Here is a 22,663-nt window from a genome sequence, read left to right on the forward strand (position 1 = left end):
ATACACTAATGCTGCCCTCCTCAGCCACTGAGAACCCCATGATCCTGTCATTGGCAGGAACTGAGACACTACCACAAGGCAGCCCAGAGGTGGACCTCTCTTTACCCCACCACTGAGACAAGGGGTCCAATTCACATTAATTCCCACCCCTGCCCTCCAATAGTCTCAAAACTGAGCTCCCCACCTATAGTTTCTTCCCATTCCAATTAATTCTACAGTGTTGCAAGGTTAATGTTCCTGATCTTAACACTTCTGTGCTCAGACTTTCCCATTGGCAATCAGGTGAAAATGCATTAAACCTAGTTATGCCTTTAATTACACGACCAGTCTCATTCCCCAACACTACCCTTCATTGATAGTCATTGTATTTATGCATATTTGACCATTAGCTCTTCCCTAAGCATTTCTGTGGTAGATTGATTGCAAAAAATGACCCCAATTCTATATCTGAATCTATGCCCTTTGCAATATAACTTTGCAGCTCTCCCCTTAAATCTAGGCTATCCTGTGACTTGCTTGGCTCAATAGAATGCAATGAAAGTGATGATGTGACAGTTGGGAACCTGGACTTCAAGAGACCTTGCATGATTTTACTCTCCCTGTCACTCCTCTGTCTTTGTCATGAGGCTTTGTGTGGGCCAGCCTGTTGCAGTATGAGACCCACGGAGCAGAGCCACATCAGCCCAGCTCTTCTACCTAAGGCTCTACATCTGTACCGGAGCCCATGCAAGGTCAGAGTCACCACCAACCTGACTGGCAGTTAACCACAGATGCATGTGTGAGTCCTGTAAGCCAGATCAGATCAGCAGAACTGCCCTGCCAGCTCATACCTGGTGAAAAATGCTACATTACTTTAAGCCATTAAATTTTGGGGTGACTTATTAGTTAGCAATAGCTAACTTATACAATATCTCAGGGGTTTTTTTTTTCTTTCTTCTCTTGGCCTGTGTTTCTACTATCTCTCTGCCTGGGTTGCCCTTTACCTCTCCTATTTCTCTTTCAGATTATTTGATGAGGACTCTCAGGGCAGTCTTGTTATATGGTTTTGCAAAGCAGGGAAGCCTGACTCCTTTTCTTTGCCTTCAAAGCAGAGTTAGTCTATTTCAACTTATGCCAGGGAGCTTTGCTATATCTCAGTTTTTTTCCCTTGATTTTTCCATGCCTATCTTTTCTCATTTTTAAGATATTGAGAGGGTTGGCATTAGGTGAATCCCCCTTGCCTGCTCCTGTTTGATGAAGCTCAGCTAGAAATATAAATGAGAAGCCTTCAAGCATCATGGTGGCAAGAGCAGCAGAAAATATAGTATCTATTCACTTAGGATTTTATGAAAATCATAATCGAAACGTTAGAAGTAGTCAGATTGTGTGTCACAGATGTGAATGTGTAAGGATGATTGTCTGCTTCTTTTGTTGAGCAAACATGCATTGTAAATGGGATAAATAAGCAGAAGCACAGGCAGAAAAGTCAACAGCAGTTTTTGAGGATTAAGTGAACTCTTTTTTAAAAATCAACCCAACCCATATCTCCTCAAATGTAACTTGCTTTAGAGATTTGCTTTTAAATACTGCACAAAGAAACCTATATAAACACATCAAGTAGCATCATGTCCCAGAAGAAGTGGCTGCAGAAAGCAAAGGGGTTATTGTGAGTTTGACTCCAATCACAAAGGAGTCTGTAAAACACAAGATCCTGGGGTTTTCTCTTTATTTTTTTCTCCATGACATCCAGAAGACATTTTCTCATCATATAACTCATTGATACATTCTGTAATTGCCAGGACTGTAGTCCCCTCTTGAGATCTGAGCACCCAGCTGTGACTTTCTTATCTCTAGAGTCATCCCTGGTAATGGCAGAGCTGCAGTCGTGCATCCACTGCAGCTTGGCTTTGATGTCCTGGCCCTGCAGCTGTTCTCTTGCTGGGTTATTTGGGAAAGAATGATGAGCTGAGGCTGAGCAGGTCTACAAGTCAGAGAGGGATGGGAATGATCTTGGATGCAGGAGAAAGCATCATTTGGATGGGCCAAGTTTTCTGGTCCAAGCTATATTTCAAATGTGAATACCCCTCACCATTGCTCTCTGGGCCCAAGACATGTGGTTTATAATCATACTTCTGGAAATTAAACCCACCCAAACCCCGTATTTGGTGGAAAGATTTGCCTTACTTACTGATCTGAGGAGCCTGAACAGTTTGCTTTGCTTTCATCTTGCATTCTCTTGTCAGAGTAATCTCTCAAAGTCAAACTTTTTGAGTTACCTCTAGTGACAACTCTTTTTTGAGTACAATTCCATATAATTAACAATTTAAGACAAGTTTTATATTTCAATTTTTATTAACAGTGAAAGGAAGAAAGTTACTTCGTCATTTCTGTGGTATGTACTAAAACTCTTCACTTGAGTCTAGTTATGAGAAAAGATCAGGCGCACTCAGTTGAAAGATACTCTACAGCTGAAGATGAAGGAACTAAGACAACTAAATGCACCATATGATCCTGAATTGCCTCCTACATACCAGAAAAAAAAATCCTAGTTATAGAAACATTGAGTCATTTGATAAAATTTAAATACAAATTATGGATTAGATGATAGTAATAAATTATGTCAATTTTTCTGACTTTGATCATTCCACTGTGGTTATATAAGATGATACTATTTTTCTACTATTTTTATTAGACAGGCAAACTGTCTTTAATCTACTCTCATATAGTTGCAGTAAAACTGTACCTGTGTATACTTACAGACAAGTAAACCAAAAGTCTTGGTGCAGAATTAAGCTTTAAAATTTTTAATTACAGATGCTACAAGCTTATGAAAACATCATTTGAAGCATTATTTAAATTTCTTCTACACTTACAAGTCTTGTAAATTAAAAAAAAATTTAATCAACATTTACCATCTTTAGTCAGAAGTATTGAAGGGTAGACACATAGATTTAACACATGAAAATTAGCATACTTTATGATTAAAAAAATCAGTACAATTAAATTTTAAACAAAAAATGAGATGATAATATAGATTTCTGAAGAAAAAATTTTGCTAACATCACTTAACAGAGCATTTTTTGTACATGATCATTTGTTTCTTATCTACATAGTTTTATATAATCACAATGATAAAACATAGCATATTATTTTATATAAGGCTTTTAAAATTAACACTAAACTATAAAGTATTTGGTTTTCTATATCACCTTAATAATTATATTTTTAAATATCTGGTGAATGGTCCTGTCCTGTTCAATGGTGTAACATCTACTTAGCTATTTTCCTATAGTTGGACATTTGGATAGCTTTTAATAGTTTTTAAATAATTGACAATAGTTGCCTTTTAAACACTATGTTTGTTTGTTTTCACATTTGCTTAATTATTTCTTTAGGATGAATTCCCAGGAATCCTATTCCTGACCCAAAATATATAAACCACCTCATGGGTCTGAAGTGTTGTTTCCATTTATATGCGTACTTGCAGAATTTTTCATTAAACATTATGTAACTTCATTAAAAAGAAACAAATTAAGTTTTGGTTTCCGTGACATGTTTGTTACTACAGCACAAGAAATAAGTAAATTTACTATTCTGAGATGGGGAACAAGAATGCAAGAAAAAAAGCAGCATGTGACTAGGAGTTGTATTATGATGAAGAGAGGTTCTTGTGAACAGCATGAGAAAATATTCATGCCCCTAAATAATAGTCACAAACAGATTCAGACAGATATAAGTAGTATAAGGAGAAGAAGTTTAAAAAATAACAATTTTGATCAACTAATTTCATTTTAATAAAGAGTCTCCGATGGAGAATGCCACTTTGGAAGACGAAGATGGCCCCATCTTCAGCAGGAAGCCTGGGCTATGGTTTGAAAGAAAGCAAGACAATGTCATCTAGACTGTCCCATAACAGCGAGTCCCTAGAATCCCAATGCCATTCCACATTTTCCCAGGAAGCACAAGCTCATTAAGACCTAAAATGTATTTCCCCATCCTTGTACCACTGCTATCAATCTTCATGAAAGAATCTCCCAGCCCTTCGAGATGCAGCTCCTAGGCACATACAGTATATTCTCCAGGTGACAAAGAGACAACTGAGGGGGAGACCTGGAAGTACCAACCACCCTTATCATGGCCAGTCAGTCGGTTACTCATGTGGTCCTTCCAGTTACCAAGGTCTTTTTAAATTTAGAGGGAGAGGGTTAGAGTAATTAGCCTTACTAGGGTCGTTGATCTTAAAGTGATACACTCGCTCAAGCACTTTTACTCATCTTATGCAATTCGAAAAAAGCAGCTTTCAACTCTGTATCTCCTCTCTTATCTTCAACTCAAAATAACATTGAGTTAAGGTTAATATCAACTGGGTTTCACAGAAATGGCTTTCACACTGAATTAAACTTGAAAGGAAAGAAGTTTCATGATGAATAAATCTATGTGCCTGTTTTTTTCCTGTGTTTTTTCTTATAGTTACAAATATATGTGGTTTTAAAAATGAAAAATAGGCTGGGGCTAGTGGCTCATGCCTGTAATTCTAGCACTTTGAGAGGCCAAGGCAGGAGGATTGCTTGAGCCTAGGAGCTTGAGACCAGCATAGGTAACATAGTGAGACCCCATCTTTACAAGAAAAAAAATAATTAGATGAGGCCTGTGCCTGTTGTCCCAGCAAGTTGGGAGGCTGAGTTGGGAGGATCACTTGAGCCCAGGAGTTGAAGGTTGCAGTGAGCTATGATTGTGTCACTGCAGTCTAGTCCAGGTGACAGAGCAAGATCCTGTCTATAAATAAATAAATACATATAAATAAAGAAAATTTTAAAAATGATAGTATTATCTTAGTTGCACATCTGCTGTTTCCTGTCCTTTTAAAAATTTTTTTGAGATGGAGTCTCACTCTGTTGCTCAGGCTGGAGTGCAATGGCGTGATCTCGGCTCACTGCAACTCCACCTCCCGGGTTGAAGTGATTCTCCCCCTTCAGCCTCCCCAGTAGTAGGGATTCCAGGTACCCGCTATCATGCCCGGCTAAATTTGTATTTTTGTAGAGATAGGGTTTCACCATGTTGGCCAGGCTGGTCTTGAACTCCTGATCTTAGGTGAGCCACTGGCCTCAGCCTCCCAAAGTGCTGGGATTACAGGCATGAGCCACCATGCCCAACCTGCTGTTTGCTGTTCTAAGTTTGGTAAAAAAATGATATTGTTGTACATCATACAATCTACTCATCAAAGATGAGCTCAATTAGAGGTAAGCCAAGAGACTTGTCCCATTAAAAGGAAGGGAACAAGATAAGTGTTGCAATTTAATTGTACTCATTTCTTTCTGAAGGCTTAGGTTCCTGTAATGTGTACCCTCTACTTGTTCTTGTTCTTGCTCTGCTAGGCTCAGCTAACTTAAAACTTTAGAGTTCTTCAAATTTTGGACCAATAACCATGAAGGTGATTATATCACAAATACTTTGCAGAATGTCTTTCGCTGATTCTTTTGACAATATCCCAGGCAAGTAAGTGATAAACATTTAACCTTCTAGAGTGGTTACATTTTCTAAAATAATATGGTTAGACATCATTAGAGATGTAACCTAAGTCCACACTCAATTTGTTTTAAAAATCCAACTGTGTTATCCTTAAAGATCCACCCCCTTTTTTTAGGTGAAACAACAATGCCTGCTGAAGTTTAGCAAATGTTCTTCTCATTTGGGTAACCTTAGCATTTGCCACCAGAGATCCATGACATCTTTAAACATACTTGGTTTGCCAAATTTTTTAAGTTTCCTTTACAAAGTCAATTTTTTTTATTTGTTTTATTTGCACGGACCCAGCTCCATCTTCAGTTCTCCAGTGTTTTGTGTTTTATCTTTCTATTGTGATTGATGCAATACTCTAGAATGTATATAAGACCAGTGGAGATTTTGAATTTCAGGTTTCTCGGCTTGGAATTCAGTTTATCTCCTTATAGTTTATGCCCATCAGGAACTCAGGAAATAGTGATAGAATTGTTCTTGTAGGTAGCCCTCAGCACTGCTATAAACTGCTGAGTGGAGTCTAAGAACTTATGTGTTGAATGTTGGATATGGAGAATGGGGAGTTCACATTAATGACTTGAGTATGTTGACTGATGTAGACATTGTAGGACGACAAAGAGGAATGTTTTTTCTTGATCATATGACGTTAAGGCTTGTGTCCTATTCAGCCACTTCCCCTTTCACTTAAGATAAACAGAGAAAGATAAAAGTCAGAGCCCAATTCCAACAGTGTGTGGAAACTGACTGTTTTGCTTCAAGACATAAAATCAATACAGATTTAAAAAACAAGGCAGAACCCCTAATTTACCTTTTATAAAACCAGTTAAGATTTTAGAATATACTAGCTTTGGAGTCACATTTGTTTAGAAGGCTGTTCCTTGAGGTGTTGGCAGTTTGTATACTAAACATGCTGAGTTATGTTTACCTGTTTCTTGGGATACACTGAGATACAGTAGCAAGGAAAGTGACATTGGGTAGCAGGGCCACTTGAAGGTCATGATGCACAGTTTCTGTGGAGCCCATCTGTAAATCACAATAAACACTTCTGTGTAGCTCACTTTATAAAAATGAGTAGAGTTATTGAATAACCTACCAGCTTCTAAATACCCTCTTTAACTAGGCCCATGAAGGGTAATACTCTCAAGAAACAGCTAACAGGACTTTATGAAAGGCTGCTGCTTTGTCTGCAGGCCAAGTGGAAATCAGTAGTAGAAAGAGAGAAGAAATAACACAATAAAAGTGATCCCTGCATAGTCGTGAAAGTCTGTCTCTGCACAGAGCAGCAAGAAGGAATAGGGCACAGATTGAGTGAGTGAAAACAAAGAACTAGATAGGATTCTCAGGAAAGCATGGAATGAGATGATGGGACACATCCAGGGGATGAATGGATCCAATTTTGGAAAACACATACACACACACACACACACACACACACACACACAGAAATTTCAGGGTACACAGATCTGGTGAAAATGATAAATTTAACCTATTTACAATTTAAGAAATATAGTAGAGATAATTAGTGGCTAATTTTGAGCTTTTCTCTCTTACAAAAGAATCCTTTTTGTAAGAAGTGGTAGAGAATAACTGACTATTGCAATAGATGAACACGATTTTGTTGATCTGATCAAATGCTGTGCCACTGGAAATTTTAAAATAATTAAACTAATGTAATTGTAGGGAATTGGAGGAATGCCAGAATATTTAAAAAATCTGATATTCCAAGGAGAAGGTGAAGAATCCTGGAAATTAAGTGTTTAACAGTAACTCTCATTAAGAGAGTCAAGCAAAGTATTAATAATTTTTCATGGGAAATGTCAGACTGTCTTTTTAAGCAATTCAACTTACCTTTTAGGGAATGTAGTATTATGAGGCAAATAAAAGGTCTCATTCATACAATTCATATGATATCAGTAAAATAATTGCTAATGCCTTCAAAATTTTATTTTCTTCCCAATAACCATGAATGTTCCAACAAGTAGTTACTGAATTTCAATTCCATGTTAAACCCTACTCAAAATGTTGCAGGATTTATAAAAACAGGTAAAAAATTGTATTGCCTTCCTTCAAGGAGCTTAAAATCTTGAGTATGTATATCTATATCTACATTACCTTTTTTGTCTTTTCTTTTTTGAGACAGGGTCTCACTCTGTCATCCAGGCTAGAGTGTAGTGACCCAATCACAGCTTAGGGCAGTTTCAGTCTTCTGGGCTCAAGCAGTCCTCCTGCCTCAGCTTCTCAAGCAGCTGGGACTACAGGCAAGTGCCTCCACAGGCCAGGCTATTTTTTTTCATCTTTTTTAGAGACAAGGTCTTGCTATGTTGCCTAGGCTAGTCATGAACCCCTGGCTTCAAGCGATTCTCCTACCTTAGACTCCCAAAGTGTTGGGATCAAAGGCATGAGCCACTGTGATCAGCCTATATTGTCTTTACCTAGCTACATATAGGTGTGCAGTTTTACATATAAACAAATACTTGTATTCACATAAAGTTTAAACAATGAAGAAAACACATATAATAGAACTTATTCTTGTTCATTTATTGCTTCTTTTAACGGTGCTAAGTGTTGAAAACAGAAGGATGTATAAACATTTATCTTCATCAGGGAGGAGTATACAAGCTAGGAAGGGGGACAAAAGGATCTAAAAAGAAATGGCTATAAAGCTATATCCTACATATTAAGTAAACCAATGAACAAAAGAGAAAACAGTCTTGCCTAGGGGCATCAAAAAACTTTCAAAGAAAGCTCCTGAAGACATTTCAGTAAAGAAGGGTGCAGAGGTAAGAAGAAGAAGCCTTCAAGGCAGATGGGATAGCATGATGACATGCATGAAAGCCAGGAAGCAAATACATATGTTATGAAATGTGTAGATAGTACAGTTGAGGAAGCATAGAATATACTATATGCAGTGGTTGGAGAGGAGTCCAGAAAGATACATGAGAAAACTCAGGGTGTGCTATTATAGAATCTGAACAATATGTCAAGGGCAATGAGGAACCATCATTTTTGTTTAATTTAATTCTATTTTGTCATATTTTAATACATTTTATATTTATATATTGATTTGATTTATATTATAAATTACTTTTATTTAGTAATTTAAAAGTTTCTGTAGGTAATATATATGCTTACTTTAAATTTCAGAAAATAACTCTATCAAATATACCCATTCTTCTACTTATTAAAACAGTGTCTGCTGATGCTCAGCTACAAGAGATGGCAAAATAAACATCCACTTTCCCTTCCTTTCTTCCAACAATTGATTTCAGTTAACAGTTTTATATTTTTAATTTTTTTCCCTGTCTACCTTTGTACCTTTAAGTATACCTACACATTTATAACATGGAATTTCAGATTTAAATTAGGCCTTTCGATATCCTACAATAAAAAGGTGAGGTAATGAAACATATTTACCTTACCTCTGCCTTTGTCGCCTTTTTCCCTCCACTTGTGTTAGTTATATTATTTCCACACTGTCATTTCTTGCAACACTTTGCTTTCTGCAATCATCGTCCTCACTTTTGTTTCTGTCTTTCTTTCATTGCTGAATGTGTTCACCACTTACCTTGGGTATTTTAGCTTCATTTATCTGTTCACCCTTGGGCTGAATGGTTAAAGCTTAAGATCCAGCTTTCCTTCTCTAAAGGCATACTAGGTACAGTTCCACTGTCTTTTAGCGTTTGTTGTAGAGCCACCCAGCCTGAGCCACCAAGCCCTGCTCCCATCCCTTATAGCAGACATTATTTGATGCATGGTTTGATATGCAAAAGATTCTTTCTTTAATTTTAAAATCCAGTATATTTACCAAGACACAAGGAACTTTTCAAAACTATACATGTCACAATGTTTTTTTAGGTCTGAAAAATTTTTTGATTTATTTGAATAGGTTTTGATCCATTTATTTAACTCTCATCTTCCTGGTTATCAGTATATATTGAATCAAATTCATCTTTCTTCCAGATCTTTCATTTCTTCTCTCATTATTTAAACTGTATCTTTTAGCTTTATTTCTTTTTATTTCAATTTCATTTTGACATTTTTTTATTTGTCTTTCCTGCCCTTTGTTTTCAGTAATGCTAATTCTCATCTTTACAGCTTTCAATGTGCCATTTATGTTGTAATGGTTACATTTCTCTCTTTCACTAGTTTCTTTTCTGAGCTTTGATTTGGTCAGGCGCTTAGTGGGAAACAGAATTCTGGATAATGGTGATAAAGTATTTTGGGTAACAATTTCATGAAAGAAACTTCAGAGTGAGCCTTAAGTGAGAAAACTTATTTTCCAAGTAAATATTCACAAAAGCCCCTAGCAGCAGGGAAGGATACAGGAAATCAGGTGAAAAAAAAAATGCCTAATGCCTAACATTCCCTTTTCATTAGCAGCCACAAGGCTTGCTCAAGAAGCTCATGGGGACAGGGATCGAGATCATACAAAGGCTCAACAGCATGGACTTCTCTTCAAAGATGACTTGACTGCTGCCAAGCCTGGGTGCCCAATTTTGCAGTGGTGTGACCAATTCTGAACCCGGTTATTATGTTATTATTGGGGGAACCAACCAACCTACCAGTAGTAGGCTGAATACATTGGAGTCTTTCTAATTTGTCTTATCTGTGACAGACATAGAACCTAGATTTAGAATTGTCTTCTCTACCAGCCATATTTCTATGACAATATAATCCTGGACGGAGTAAATACCCTATGCAACAACATTGTCTCAGACCAAAAAACTGATTTTACAGTAAAAGAATTAATGCCATGCGCTTATACTCATGGAATTTAGAGGTCCTATGATGATCACCCATGATCCAGAAGTATTTTTGGTGCAATAGTAATTGCAGTTTTTGCCATTATTATTAAATGACAAAAACAGCAATTACTTTTGCACCAGCCTAATAGTTGGTCTTACAGAAAATAAAACAATATTTTAATAACTGAATGTACCAGTAGGAGAAAAAACCGGTGCCGCATCCCTAATAGCTGGCATTCATGAATTCAGAAGTGAGGGGTGGAAGAGGGAATGCCACTTTACACCATTTTATCTAACAGCATATTCATGATATTGTGCTTTCCTTACTCTATCTCCAGTTTCTGCTGGTTCAGAGGTCTTAGTAGCCATTGTAGAAATGCTCCCTCCACGGGGTTCAATAATAGTTCCATTGAAATTTCAAGCTTCTGGGGACATTGTGTGAGCAGGGGTAAAAATGGTCTTTGTAGGGTTATTAATTCCGGTTTTCAAGAAACAGGGGGGTTTGTTGATATATACTAGGTGTGAGAATAGGGGAAGATAATTTTTTTTCTAAAACTCAGGAGGATATCTTGGTATGTTTCCTGCTTTTGCCATGCACAAGGGTAGATGTTAATGGAAAACTAAAGTGACTTCATGTAGGTAAAGCCAGGAAGAATTATAATCGTTCAAGGATGAAATTTAGGCCATCCACCTGGAGAAGAGTAGAGAGCATCTAGTGTTGACAGAGCAAAATGAACATAGAAATGTAGTGGATAAAATAATAAATACCATTCAAGGCTGCTTGCACTAGAGCAGAAATTAAAGCAGTACTGATCCATAACTTCATATTGATTTTGTAATTAATACTTAAATGATTCCCTTATTTTCTTCTATTGTTTATAGAATGTATTTATATTAGGTGACTATAAAATTTAGCACATAGATTATATTATTCTACCAATTTAGTCAATAGGATTGTGGTAGAACTGAAGGAGAAAGGATATCACTTAAGATACAATTCTTAGAAGAGGAAAATGCAACTAAGTCTTTGGTTTGTCTCATTTATGATGAATCACTATTTTATGTTTGTTGGGGCAGAGTGGCAGTATTATTTTAATTGAAATACAGATGAAGGGTGCACATTGTCCTTGTGGTTGGGTGATTATGGAATCACATGGGTGAGTGTCTATCACATTTGTTAGAAAAGTCAGTCTCCTGCATGCAGTCTTTTGACCTCCACTCAGCTGCATAAGAATGGGCCTTGGGCCTGGGACACTTCCTTACCAAGAGATAAAGCATCCTCACAGCCTGTGCTGGACTTTTCATCTTACAAGGAAAAACCATTCCTATTTCAGGCTCAGTGTGTATTTTTTGTTCCACTTAAGTATCTGCATCATATAGCTCCTGGCCAATCCCACTGCTTTATGAGTTCTCTGTGAAGAGGAGACAGGATCCTTCTGTTGCAGCTCAAGATGGATGTATGCAGCTCAATTGCCCTGTTTTGGTAGCTGGAAGGGACCTACTGGCCATGGGGGACCAATGCCTCCCATTGAAGTCAATCTTGCTCTATCTCTTCCATATGTGAGTAAAGCGTTGTTCCATCCAGTGCTTCACTGTGTTGTTTTACTTAGTGTTTTACTTGGTATTTACTGATACCAAGATGTAGTGGGCAGATGTGATTGGACTTCTGCTTCCCATAATAGGCAACAGATGCAGTCTTCCTTTGTAACATTTGTGTGTGTGTCAGAATACTTGGTACACTACTTCTACATTTTAGTTATTTCCTGCAACGCAAGCCTCATCTTCTCAAGGTTGACACCTGAACACTCACTTTGGCAGTTGCCTTGTGGCTGGGGTCATAATGTGCACTCTAGGCTCTGTCCAACAGATGCCTCTTCTTGGGGTTCATTTTTGGAAAGGGTGGTGTGAGGAGGAAAGTAATGTTTTATCATTGGGGCACCTGGAGATTGGCAGAGAGTTATAGAATCTTTAGAGGCAGTTCTAGCTGAGATCCTGTGGACACACACTGTGCTCAATATTTTGGCTTCAGGATTTAGTGCTCAATGTTCATGCTGGGTACTTTGTAACAGCAGCAGTGGTAGAATCAAGTCTGGGAGCCAACTAGTGGTGCAGCTTTTATCCTGTTTTGTCTCTGTATTCTCAGAGCTGAAATCTCAGACTCTGAGACTTTGGAGATTTTAAGAGCAATTGTACATGCTGTAATAAGCTCCTTTTTGCTTCAACTTGCAAGAGTGGGTTCTGTCGTTTGCAACCAAGAATACTGACTGCTTCACCAAGAAATACCAGGTTTTAACAAGTTCCCCAGGTGATTCTTATATATAGTCTGTACAAAATAGGCATAGGGGAATATCTTTGGGGATTCACTACTTTTGGGAAAAGAGAAAGACACAGAGACAGAAAGTTACAGACCTAGTCAGTGGCAGGTTTTAGGATTTTGGCTCCAAAGTCTGTCTTGGACTACTAGACCATATTGCTATAGAGTTGAGGTAAGAGATCATTTTAGAGAAACCTAGTGAAAGGCACAATAGGGTTGTAGTATATTGATACGGTTTGAATGTATGTGTTCCCCAAATTTACATCTTAACTCATAGGTGATGGTATTAGGAGGTAGGGCCATTTTGGAAGTGATTAGGTCATGAGGATGAAGCCCTCATAAAGGGGATTATCATCCTTAAAAAAAAAGTCCCAGAGATCTGCCTTGCCCTCTCTGTCATGTAAAGACACAGCAAGAAAGTGCTATATATGAGAAAGTGGCCTTTGCCACACTGAGTCTTCTGGCACCTTGATCTTACACTTCCCAGCCTCCAGAACTGTGAGAAATAAATTTCTATTGTTTATAATCTACCTGGTTTGTGGTATTTGTTAGAGCAGTATAAATAGATTAAGGTCAATACATTAATAAGCATTCAGCTTACTTACATTCAGCTTGAAGATGACTCTATGTCACAGAGCAAGGAGAGGAGACCAAGAGACATTAATGTTCCAGGGAAGACAGAACTTTGAATTGATGAAGAAGATGGGTATGAAAATAGAGTTTGTATAAGGAGCCAATAGGTGAACATGTGGTATCCATCTATGTAATAACTAATTTAACCTTGCCCCAAAATAGGCCCGACCTCTGCCTTAGAGATTACAAGGTAATTTCTACTCATTGCAACAGCATGCCTAATAGATGTGTCTGTTTGTCCGGGGGCTTTGCATCGCACTGGATTGTCTAGCAATGTGATTTAGGGTGAGGCCTTAGGCCAAACCAGATGGTAACAATGTCACTTAGGGTGGGGACTTTTGGAACACACAATCTCAGCCAACCTGGAGATAAAGATCAACTATGTAGGCAATCAATCATGCCTAAGCAATGAAGCCCCAGTAAATGCCCTGGGCACCGTGGCTCAGGTGTGTATCAGGTGTGGCTTAGGTCAACAATACTCCATCCTGTTATCCCACATTATGGCTAGGAAGAATTAACACTGTCCTGACTCCACTTTCAGGAATGGAAACTCCACATTTGGATGCCTCCTGGATTCTGCTCTATGTGTCTCTCCCTTGGCTGATTTTAATCTGCATTCTTTCACTGTGAAACTGTATGTAACCATGAGTATAATGGCTTGCAGTGAATTCTGTGAGTTCTCTTAGCAAATTATCACATCTGAGGGTAGTTTTGGGAACCACCGTGCTCAAGTTACAATTGGTGTCAGAAGTGAGAGTGGTCTTATGTTGGCTGTGTGCTCTCAAAACTGGTCTGAACTCACAGACAAGTATAGTAGTGAGGAAAAGGAGCTAGCATCTATGTGTGGCTGTGTGCTCTTGGATCAGTGCTTAGCTCTGTTTAAATGGTCTCACTTAATCATCCTGACTAACCTGACCTTCATTCTTCAAATGAAAAAACCATGGCTCAGAAAGGTTTTGTGACTTGCCTAAAGATAAAGATTCAGGGAATATATTAAGATCTCCAAGTTTTTTGATAGTAAAAGTAAAACTTCATCCTAGAATCAAGAGTGAATTAGGTCACATTGTGGTGAAAGATCAGGCTCTAACAAGTGCAATACGTAACAAAGTGAATCTGGACTTGGTTTTTCCTCAAGTGTGTACTTTAGCCCTAATTTATCTAAAACTCTACCTTCAATTTGTGGAACTCAGTAAATATGTATTGGAAAACTACTAAGTTTTAACCACTGTACATTTATTGCATTTATACAGGGAACAAAGAGGTATCATACCCGTCCTAATGCCATACTGAAGACACTTTAAACAGGAACCAAAGGGAAATATAACACAGGTATAAAATTGTAATATTGATCATTGCTCTAAGGGAAAACTTCAAGCTGCTAGGATTTTATATAGGGAGGTCAGAAAAACATTCGTGAATGAGGGGTATTTAAGCTGAGAATTACAGAGTTAATCGATGCTAGTCAGGAGAGGGGAAAGGGTACGAATACTCTAGGCAGAAAGAAGAAAACCACAAGTGCAAGGATCTTGGCATGTTTCAGAAACCAAAGGCAATGTGATTAAACCATGAAGACAGGGCGACAGCAGGGCAAGGCCAGGTCATTGCAAGCTATAATCAAGACTGTGGAATTCATAGATAGGCTAGTATCTGGATTTTAGTTGTGATGGAAAACCAGGGTACAACCAAAGAAGGTGAGTGAATGGGCAAAAAATAAAATAAAGGGTCAAGTGTATCCATGGGAGGTCTTGGGTAGCATTGAAGATCAATCTTAGATGACTCAGGAGACAAAGTGTAATAGTATATCTCAGGGATTCTCACTGTTTTATTTTCTACAATCTTCCTGGAAATTTCGGTGCATATTATTTATGTAGCCTAATAAAAATACTCTTTGTAATGACTCTGGCAGAAGATTTCCTAAAGGGGTCATATGAAAAAAAACAAACAAAAACAATACATGCACTTCTTCAGTGTATCTCTCATATCAGTAGGTTAGAATGTCTTGCAAACAAAATTAAATTAAAATTGCAGACCATTCCTGCAGAATATAAGCGACCATTTCCAATGGGAGAAAACAAGAGAAGCCATTCTAACAAATTATTTAAAGTTCAGCTTGTTATCATTTCAACAGCTCTTAATGTGTTTACTATATACATATATTTAGGATGTCTGAAGGGCGCTGAAGTCTGAGGAATACAGCACTTGTGCTGAGGGTTGTAGACTTTCTGTTTAAAGACTCAATTGTTGGAAACCCAATTTTCTTTTAGATTCGTTCTGTTTGTTTTGTTCAGTTCTAGTAACTCAGCCTGAGTCTGATAAATAATTTAAGAATCCTGACTCAAACCACTAGAACACATCTTTCTAAGTCATCAACATTTTATCTTTTCAAAGAGACCAAAGCAACCCCAGCTCCCTGTCCTCATTCTAAACTAATTTCCAAGAACTTCCAGTTTAAGATGGCTGACAGAGTACACGATGTTATACCTCCTCATGACTTAAAGCCCAGTGAAGTGACAGAGAAAGGGAAAAATAAAAGCACAGATTCACAGAGGCATTAGGAATATAGGAAGCTGTCCATCAACAGACCATGACATTTAAGAACCTCTGCTATGGATGCTACAAATTCCTGTAATTGAGAACATAATTTATTTTTTTTTTAAAAAAAGAACATGTCAATATGGAAACAAGAAGAGAGGGGCTTCAAAAAGGGGAGTTTCCCTAAGATCAGAGTCAGCAGGGGTAGGCTGTAGGAGTGAGCTGTGTGGAAATCATCAGTGCTATCAATTGAAATCAAAGGGCTCTGACATAGCATATCCTGACCAGTCTGTGTCATAAGAGCTGACTGTGGAATCTGCCATCCCATATAGAGCTTTCTTGCTGCAACAAAAGAAAGAGGCAGAGCAGTTCCAGATAACAACAAAGGACAAGAAACACCTTCTCTCTGAGGACAAAGACCTCCCTCATGCACAAAAAAGAACAGTTCTTGTGGCTACATGTCTACCTACCTCTTCACTGTAGCCATAGCATCACTTCTGTAATCAGAGTCCCAATTTCCTGTGGGAGACAGTGAATTCCCTGCCGCCTTTAGACCTCAGGTAAGCAAAATTGTATCCATTAAAATCATTCCATTGTTGATCCATGCATGACTTCCTTTAGTTATTTTTAATAATGTTGTAGCCATCCATGAATCTATCAACTTTTCTCATCCCTCTGCCAACCCTTGCCTGAGAAGGTGATCATCTTGAATTTCATATTCATCCTTCTCCTGCTTTCCTTTTTACACATTTATTTTATATGTAGGAACTGCTAAAATTATATTTTACATATGTTATTTGTACTTATATTTAATTTTATAAAAATGAGTATCATACTGCATATAATCCTTCCAGAATTACTTTTTACTTAATATTATACTGCTAAATTTCATCCCTCTTTTTGCATGTCCCCGTAGTTACTCATCTTCATTGCTTGTGATGTTTTATGGTGTGCATATACCATATTTTAGCCACCCACTGTCCTGCTGGTGAGCATTTGGGCTGTTCCCAAAGTTTGAATAATGTAAACAGTACTGCTATAAATATTCCAGGTCATGTCTCCTGTGTTCACATGCAAGAGTTTCTCTTGGGTATCTTCTGAGCCATAGAATTGCCAGGCCAAAACATGGGGACTCTAAAGGGGAATATCAAACCATTTTCCAAAGTAGTTCATCGAATTTATACTCCCTCCAGCAATATAAAAGACATTCAGTCAATGCACTTCTCTCCAATACTTCATATTGTCAGATTTTTATTTTTTGTCAATTAAATAATATAAACTGTTCATGGTCATTATTGGCATTTCTCTTATCACTAATTATGTTGACTATTTCATCGCAGGTTTGCTTCTCTGTAAGATGGCTATTCTCACTCTCCATACCACTCCTTCTTTTTTTACTGGTTTGCTGGTATTTTTCCAGTTAATTTTTATGAGTTTTTAAAATGTGTTCTTGGTATTAGTCTTTTCATTTTATGTAATACAGGTATCCTTTCCCAGTTTGAAACTATTTTTTTCCATATTCTTTAAGAACTCTTTTGATGAATAAAAAAATCCTGATTTAAATATTACCAAATTTATTGATGTTTTTATTCCTTTCCACTTCTATCTTATTTAAGAATTTTTTTCCTACCTCAATTTCTAAACTGTATGCATCTACTTTTTTTTTTTTTTTTTTTTTTTTTTTTTTTTGAGAGACGGAGTCTCACTTTGTGGCCCAGGCTGGAGTGCAGTGGCTGGATCTCAGCTCACTACAAGCTCCACCTCGTGGGTTTATGCCATTCTCCTGCCTCAGCCTCCCAAGTAGCTGGGACTACAGGTGCCCGCCACCTCGCCCGGCTAGTTTTTTTTTTTTGTATTTTTTTAGTAAAGACAGGGTTTCACCGTGTTAGCCAGGAAGGTCTCGATCTCCTGACCTCATGATCCGCCTATCTCGGCCTCCCAAAGTGCTGAGATTACAGGCTTGAGCCACTGTGCCCGGCCTGCATCTACATTTTCTACTAAGAGCTTTATATCCTTTAACATCCATCTGGAATTGACTTTTATTAAATCTTATGAGATTAGAAAACAAATTTATTTTTTATGTGATTTTCTTTTTACCACATCTTTTTATCAAAAGTCTCCCTTTTATATTCTTGTCTGACATGACCCCTCTATCATATCCCAATGCGGCATAAATGTGTGGGTCTGCTTCTGATTCCAAGGTGAATTTGTCTCTGTTATACCAACACCATGCTATCTTTATTACTGTAGCTTCCTGCTATTGATACCTGGCAAGGCAACTTCCTCCTCTCTGCTCTTATTAAAAGTATCCTGGCTATTATTTTTGGCCCATTACTCCACTAAATACATATTAGAAGTATCAAGTTAAAAAAAAAAAAAAAAACCCTTGTTACAATTTGAGGGGGATTACATTGAACCTAGGGATGAATTTTGAGAGAATTAACCTCTCTCTGTGATATTCCTGTCTTAACTTGGTATGTTGTGTTTTTTTCTCCCTCCCATTTATGTCGTCTTTGCTATGTCTAATAAATCTGTATTTTTTTCTATAAAGGTTTTAATTTTTTGTTTTATTTCTTAATATGGGATTTTCCCTGATATTACTAAAAAATGTGTCTTCTTTTCAATTGCCTTTCAGGTTTATGTCTGCTGTCCAGAAATGCAACTGTTTTATATACCAATGTAGACATTTTGCTAAACTCTTCAATTATTTCTAAAATAATTTCCCTGTATTATTTTAGGTATTCTATGTAAACAGTCATATCATCTTCAAATGATGACAGTTTTACTTTTTTCCATTCAAAAATTTATAATTTTATTATTTTTCTTCTCTTAATTCTTATACTGGCTAGTATTTCTACTAAAATATTAACTAGAAGTGGTGACAATGGGTCCCCTTGTCTCAGTCTCTACTATGAAAAGAATAATTCTTTTTTTCCATTTAGAATTCTATTTAGCTGTATATTTTATTCTGAATAAGTGTTGACTTTCATCAAATTATTTTACTTCTATTGAAATTATCATATGGTGTTTCTCTTTCAATTTGATAATGCAGTGAACTTCATTTATAAAGATTTAAAAGTAAAATTATCTTTGCCTATCCGAATACACCCAATTTGGATGTGGATGTAAATGTTTGTCCTTTTTTCTTTTCTTTGCCTTGGAAGATTGATAAGAATTTATTTTAAACTATCTTGGCTTAATGATTCTTTAACTGCTACAATTCTTAATAGTTAAAGGACTAATGAAGCTTTTTATTTCTTTTTCACTGAGTTCTGATGTTATATTTTTTCCTAAGTATTTGTCTACATTACTCAATTAGGGTTTGCCATAAAAAGAGAACCAATAAGGTGTGTGTGTGTTTGTGTGATAATTATGAAGGTTTGCAAGTCCTAATATTTGCAAAGAAAGACAGAAACCTGAAGACACAGGAAAGCTGATAGTGTAGTTACAGTCCAAACCTGAAGGCCTGAGAAACAGCAGTGCACATGCTGTAGGTCCTGTCTAAATGCTGGCAGACATGAGATCTAGAAAGACTTGATGTTTCAGTTCAAATCCAAAGGCAGGAAAAAGCTGATATTCCATTTTGAAAGCAATCAGGCAGGAGGAATTACTTTTTGGCTGGGGACATCAGCCTTTTTATTCGATTCAGGCCTTCAACTGATTGAATAAGGCCCACCCATTTGCTTTACTCAGTCTATTGATTTAAATGTTAATTTCATCCAGAAACATCCTTGTAGAAACAACCAGGATAATGTTTGACCAGATATCTGGGCAACTTATTGCCCAGTCAACTTGACATAAAAATAACTATCACAGTCACTTAAGTTTTTAATTACATCACAATATTATTTATGGCATATTGTTTTATTTTATTGTAAGTTTATACTCTATATATGAGTGTCAGGGTTTTTAAAAATAATGTTATTTAGTTTTGTCTTCTTTATCTCTTGATTATTTCTGCCTCATCTATTTTAATTTTTTCAAAGAACCAACTCATTGTTTTATCTTTACCATTGTATTTTTGTATGCTATTTTTATTAATTTTTATTCTTCTCTTTGCTTATTATGATAATGATAATTTTCTATTGCTAACTTCTTAGGATAGGTATTTACGCATTAATTTTAAAGTTTTCTTCTTTTCTTATGTAGGTACTTAAGGCCGTAAATATCACATGGTACATAATGTTTGCTAACTTTCATAGTACAGGATATTATTCTTCATTATGATTTAATTATAAGTAGGTTAAAATTTTTGTCATTATTTCTTCTCTAGTACATCCATGGATTTTAAAATTACTGTGAAGGTTCTTAGAAAATATTTTTTGTTATTAAAGTTTAACCTAATTATATTTTGACCACAGATTGTGATCTGAAGAATACCTGTTCTTTGAAGTTTATTGAGGCTTTCTCTATGGCTTTGTACATAACCAATATTTGAATACGTGAATGAAAATAAGTATATTTTCCAATTGTTGCATAGAACTCTACATGTAGTCATTAAGTTCAATGTTTTGGTTGTGTTTTCCAGATCTTCTATGTCCTTATTAGTTTTCTGTCTTATTGACTTGCCAATCAAGAGAGGTGTTTTGAATTTTCCTATTAAAGTAGAGGATTTATGTTTCTCTTTGTAGTTCCATTGCTTTTTTTGCTTTGTATGTTTTAAAGCAATTTTATTAAATGTTTACATCTTTTAAATTGTTATATTTTGGTTACTGAGTTGAACCCTTTATTTTCTATTTGTGATCCTATCAATCTCTAATAAATTGTGTTTGTGCTTGTTTTAAATTAATTTTATTTCATATTAATATAGTAATCCCAGGTTTCCTTTGGTTATCATAGCATTTGATTGATATTAATTTTTCCATGCTTTTAGTTTCAACATTTTGTGTCTGTGGCGATTTAAAAATATGTACTGTTAAATCAGACTAAGTATGGGCTAAGAAAGATGTCGTACTTCTATATTTGAGTCCTTGTGGAACTGCAACCTAACTTAATAGCGAGACAGGATTGAAAACCTAACTTAGGAGTATGCACCTGTAACCATAGCTGAGTCTTGGACAATCCCAGCAGCCGTACTTCAACCACTCATACACTGATGAGTGTTCAAACTGTTTTCAAATAAGGCAAACACCTTATTTGCCTGTTACCAATTCAGTTGTAACCAATTCAGTTGTTTCTATTCCTCACTTCTGATTTCTGTTTGTTATTTACATTTTTTTTGTCTATAAATGTGTTCTGACCACAAGGCATCCTTGGAGTCTCTCTGAATCTGCTGTGATTCTGGGGGCTGCCAGATGAGTGAATTGTTCATTGCTCAATTAAATTCAATACTCCTTTAAATTTAATTCAGCTAAAGTTTTTCTTCTAACAGTATCTTCAAATTCTTAGTGTTCTTTCTTCATGAGATGAAGCTTAATTTGTTTCCCCTTGACTATGGGCTGCTCTTAGTTACTCACTTCTAATGAATACAATTCCACAGGAATGCTGGTATGTCAACAAAATAATTCCTCCGGTCAGAGCTTCACTCTATGCTTTCCTGAGAGAAGCAGCCTCTTCTTAGTCTTGGGTATTTAAAAGAGAAAGAGGTCAGATTCATTGCCTGAGATTAGTTAGTTCAGTGCTTCTCAAACTTCAGGGTGCATAAGAGACACCTGTAGGTCTTCGTAAACCAGAGTCCTGGGCCACATCCCCAGAGTTTCTGATTTAGTGATGCAGAGGTGGGGCTAAGAATTTGCAAATTTTTACAAGCTCTCAGATGATGCTGATGATCGACAGCTGTCAGTACTGTAGTACTTAATTAGTCCCAACCTGTTTTCCCAGCACAACCACTGTGCTTCTGAGCTGTCCTGAGTTTACTCTGAAAGACACCTGGACCAGAGTTTTGACTAATTACAGGTATAGATTAGGGTTGCCCAATAAAATGCAGGGCATCCAGTTAAATTTGAATTTCAGTAGCACACTTACACAAAAGGAAAATTTGTTGTTTATCTGAAATTCAAATTTAATTGGCGATACTGTATTTTGATTTGCTAAATCTGACAACGCTAGGGTAGATACAGGCATTGTTTATCCCAGTGGTTCTCAAATGTTAGTGAGTATTGGAATCTCCTGGAGGACTTGTTAAAACAGATTTATGGGCTCTATCCTATTTCAGTTTCTGGCTCAGTTTATCTGGGATAGGACCCAATAATTTGAGTTTCTCACAAGTTCCCAGGTGATGTGGATTCCACCAGCCTGGGGCCAAACTTTGAGAGCTATTAGTTGATCACAAAGCAAAGACTGAAGATAATCAAGAAAAGTCTTGCTTTTTATCCTCCAATAAAACCACTACACCACACAAACAATTGCGCACCCTAGGGGTTTTTGGTTTTTGGTGTATCTTTGATATAGACAATGGAGAGGGAAATACTGGGTAGAAGTGGGCAGTTACCTGGCAAAGGCTCCACCCTCAAGCTTGGATACCTGTGACCCTAAATGAGGACAGGGATTCCAGTTTTTGTGCCCAAAAGTTGCCTTTTGGCCTGCCATGCCCCCTATCCTGTACCCATATGAACTCCAAACCCCAGGCCTCAGAAGCAGACTAGGCGACAAACAGGAGATGAGCAGACAAATGGCAGAAGAGTGCAGCAGAGAAGGAGAGAAGAAAAGGAATGTCAGGAGGACTTTGGGGACAGTTGGAGAATTGGCTGCTGGATGGCCAAACTCCAGGGGAAGATCATCTTCCCACTCCATCCCCTGTCCAGCTCCCCATCCATCCTACTGAGAACCACCTCCACTACACAATAAAACCATGCATTCACCATCCTTCAAGTCCGTGTGTGGCCTAAATCTTCTGGGATGCTGCACAAGAGTTCAGGATGCAGAAAGCTGTTATACTGGCCCTCTGCCCTTGCAATGTTAAGTGCTAACCAGCTTAACACTTAAACCATCCATGCACAACAAG

The 22,663-nt window shown here is 37.1% G+C and overlaps 1 protein-coding gene across 1 annotated transcript in view; it reads right to left on the reverse strand.

The window, feature by feature from the left end:
• The window catches only part of MRPS11 (mitochondrial ribosomal protein S11), a 1,182,883-nt gene extending 1,160,630 nt beyond the window's left edge, over nucleotides 1–22,253 (reverse strand). The window contains exon 1 of the mRNA XM_050797703.1: nucleotides 22,250–22,253. The gene's annotated coding sequence lies outside the window, so the exon portion shown is untranslated. The remainder of the gene's footprint in view (nucleotides 1–22,249) is intronic.
• Between the last annotated feature and the right edge of the window lie 410 nt (nucleotides 22,254–22,663).

Source organism: Macaca thibetana, chromosome 7 (genome assembly GCF_024542745.1).
Source record: "Macaca thibetana thibetana isolate TM-01 chromosome 7, ASM2454274v1, whole genome shotgun sequence".
Taxonomy (NCBI): domain Eukaryota; kingdom Metazoa; phylum Chordata; class Mammalia; order Primates; family Cercopithecidae; genus Macaca; species Macaca thibetana.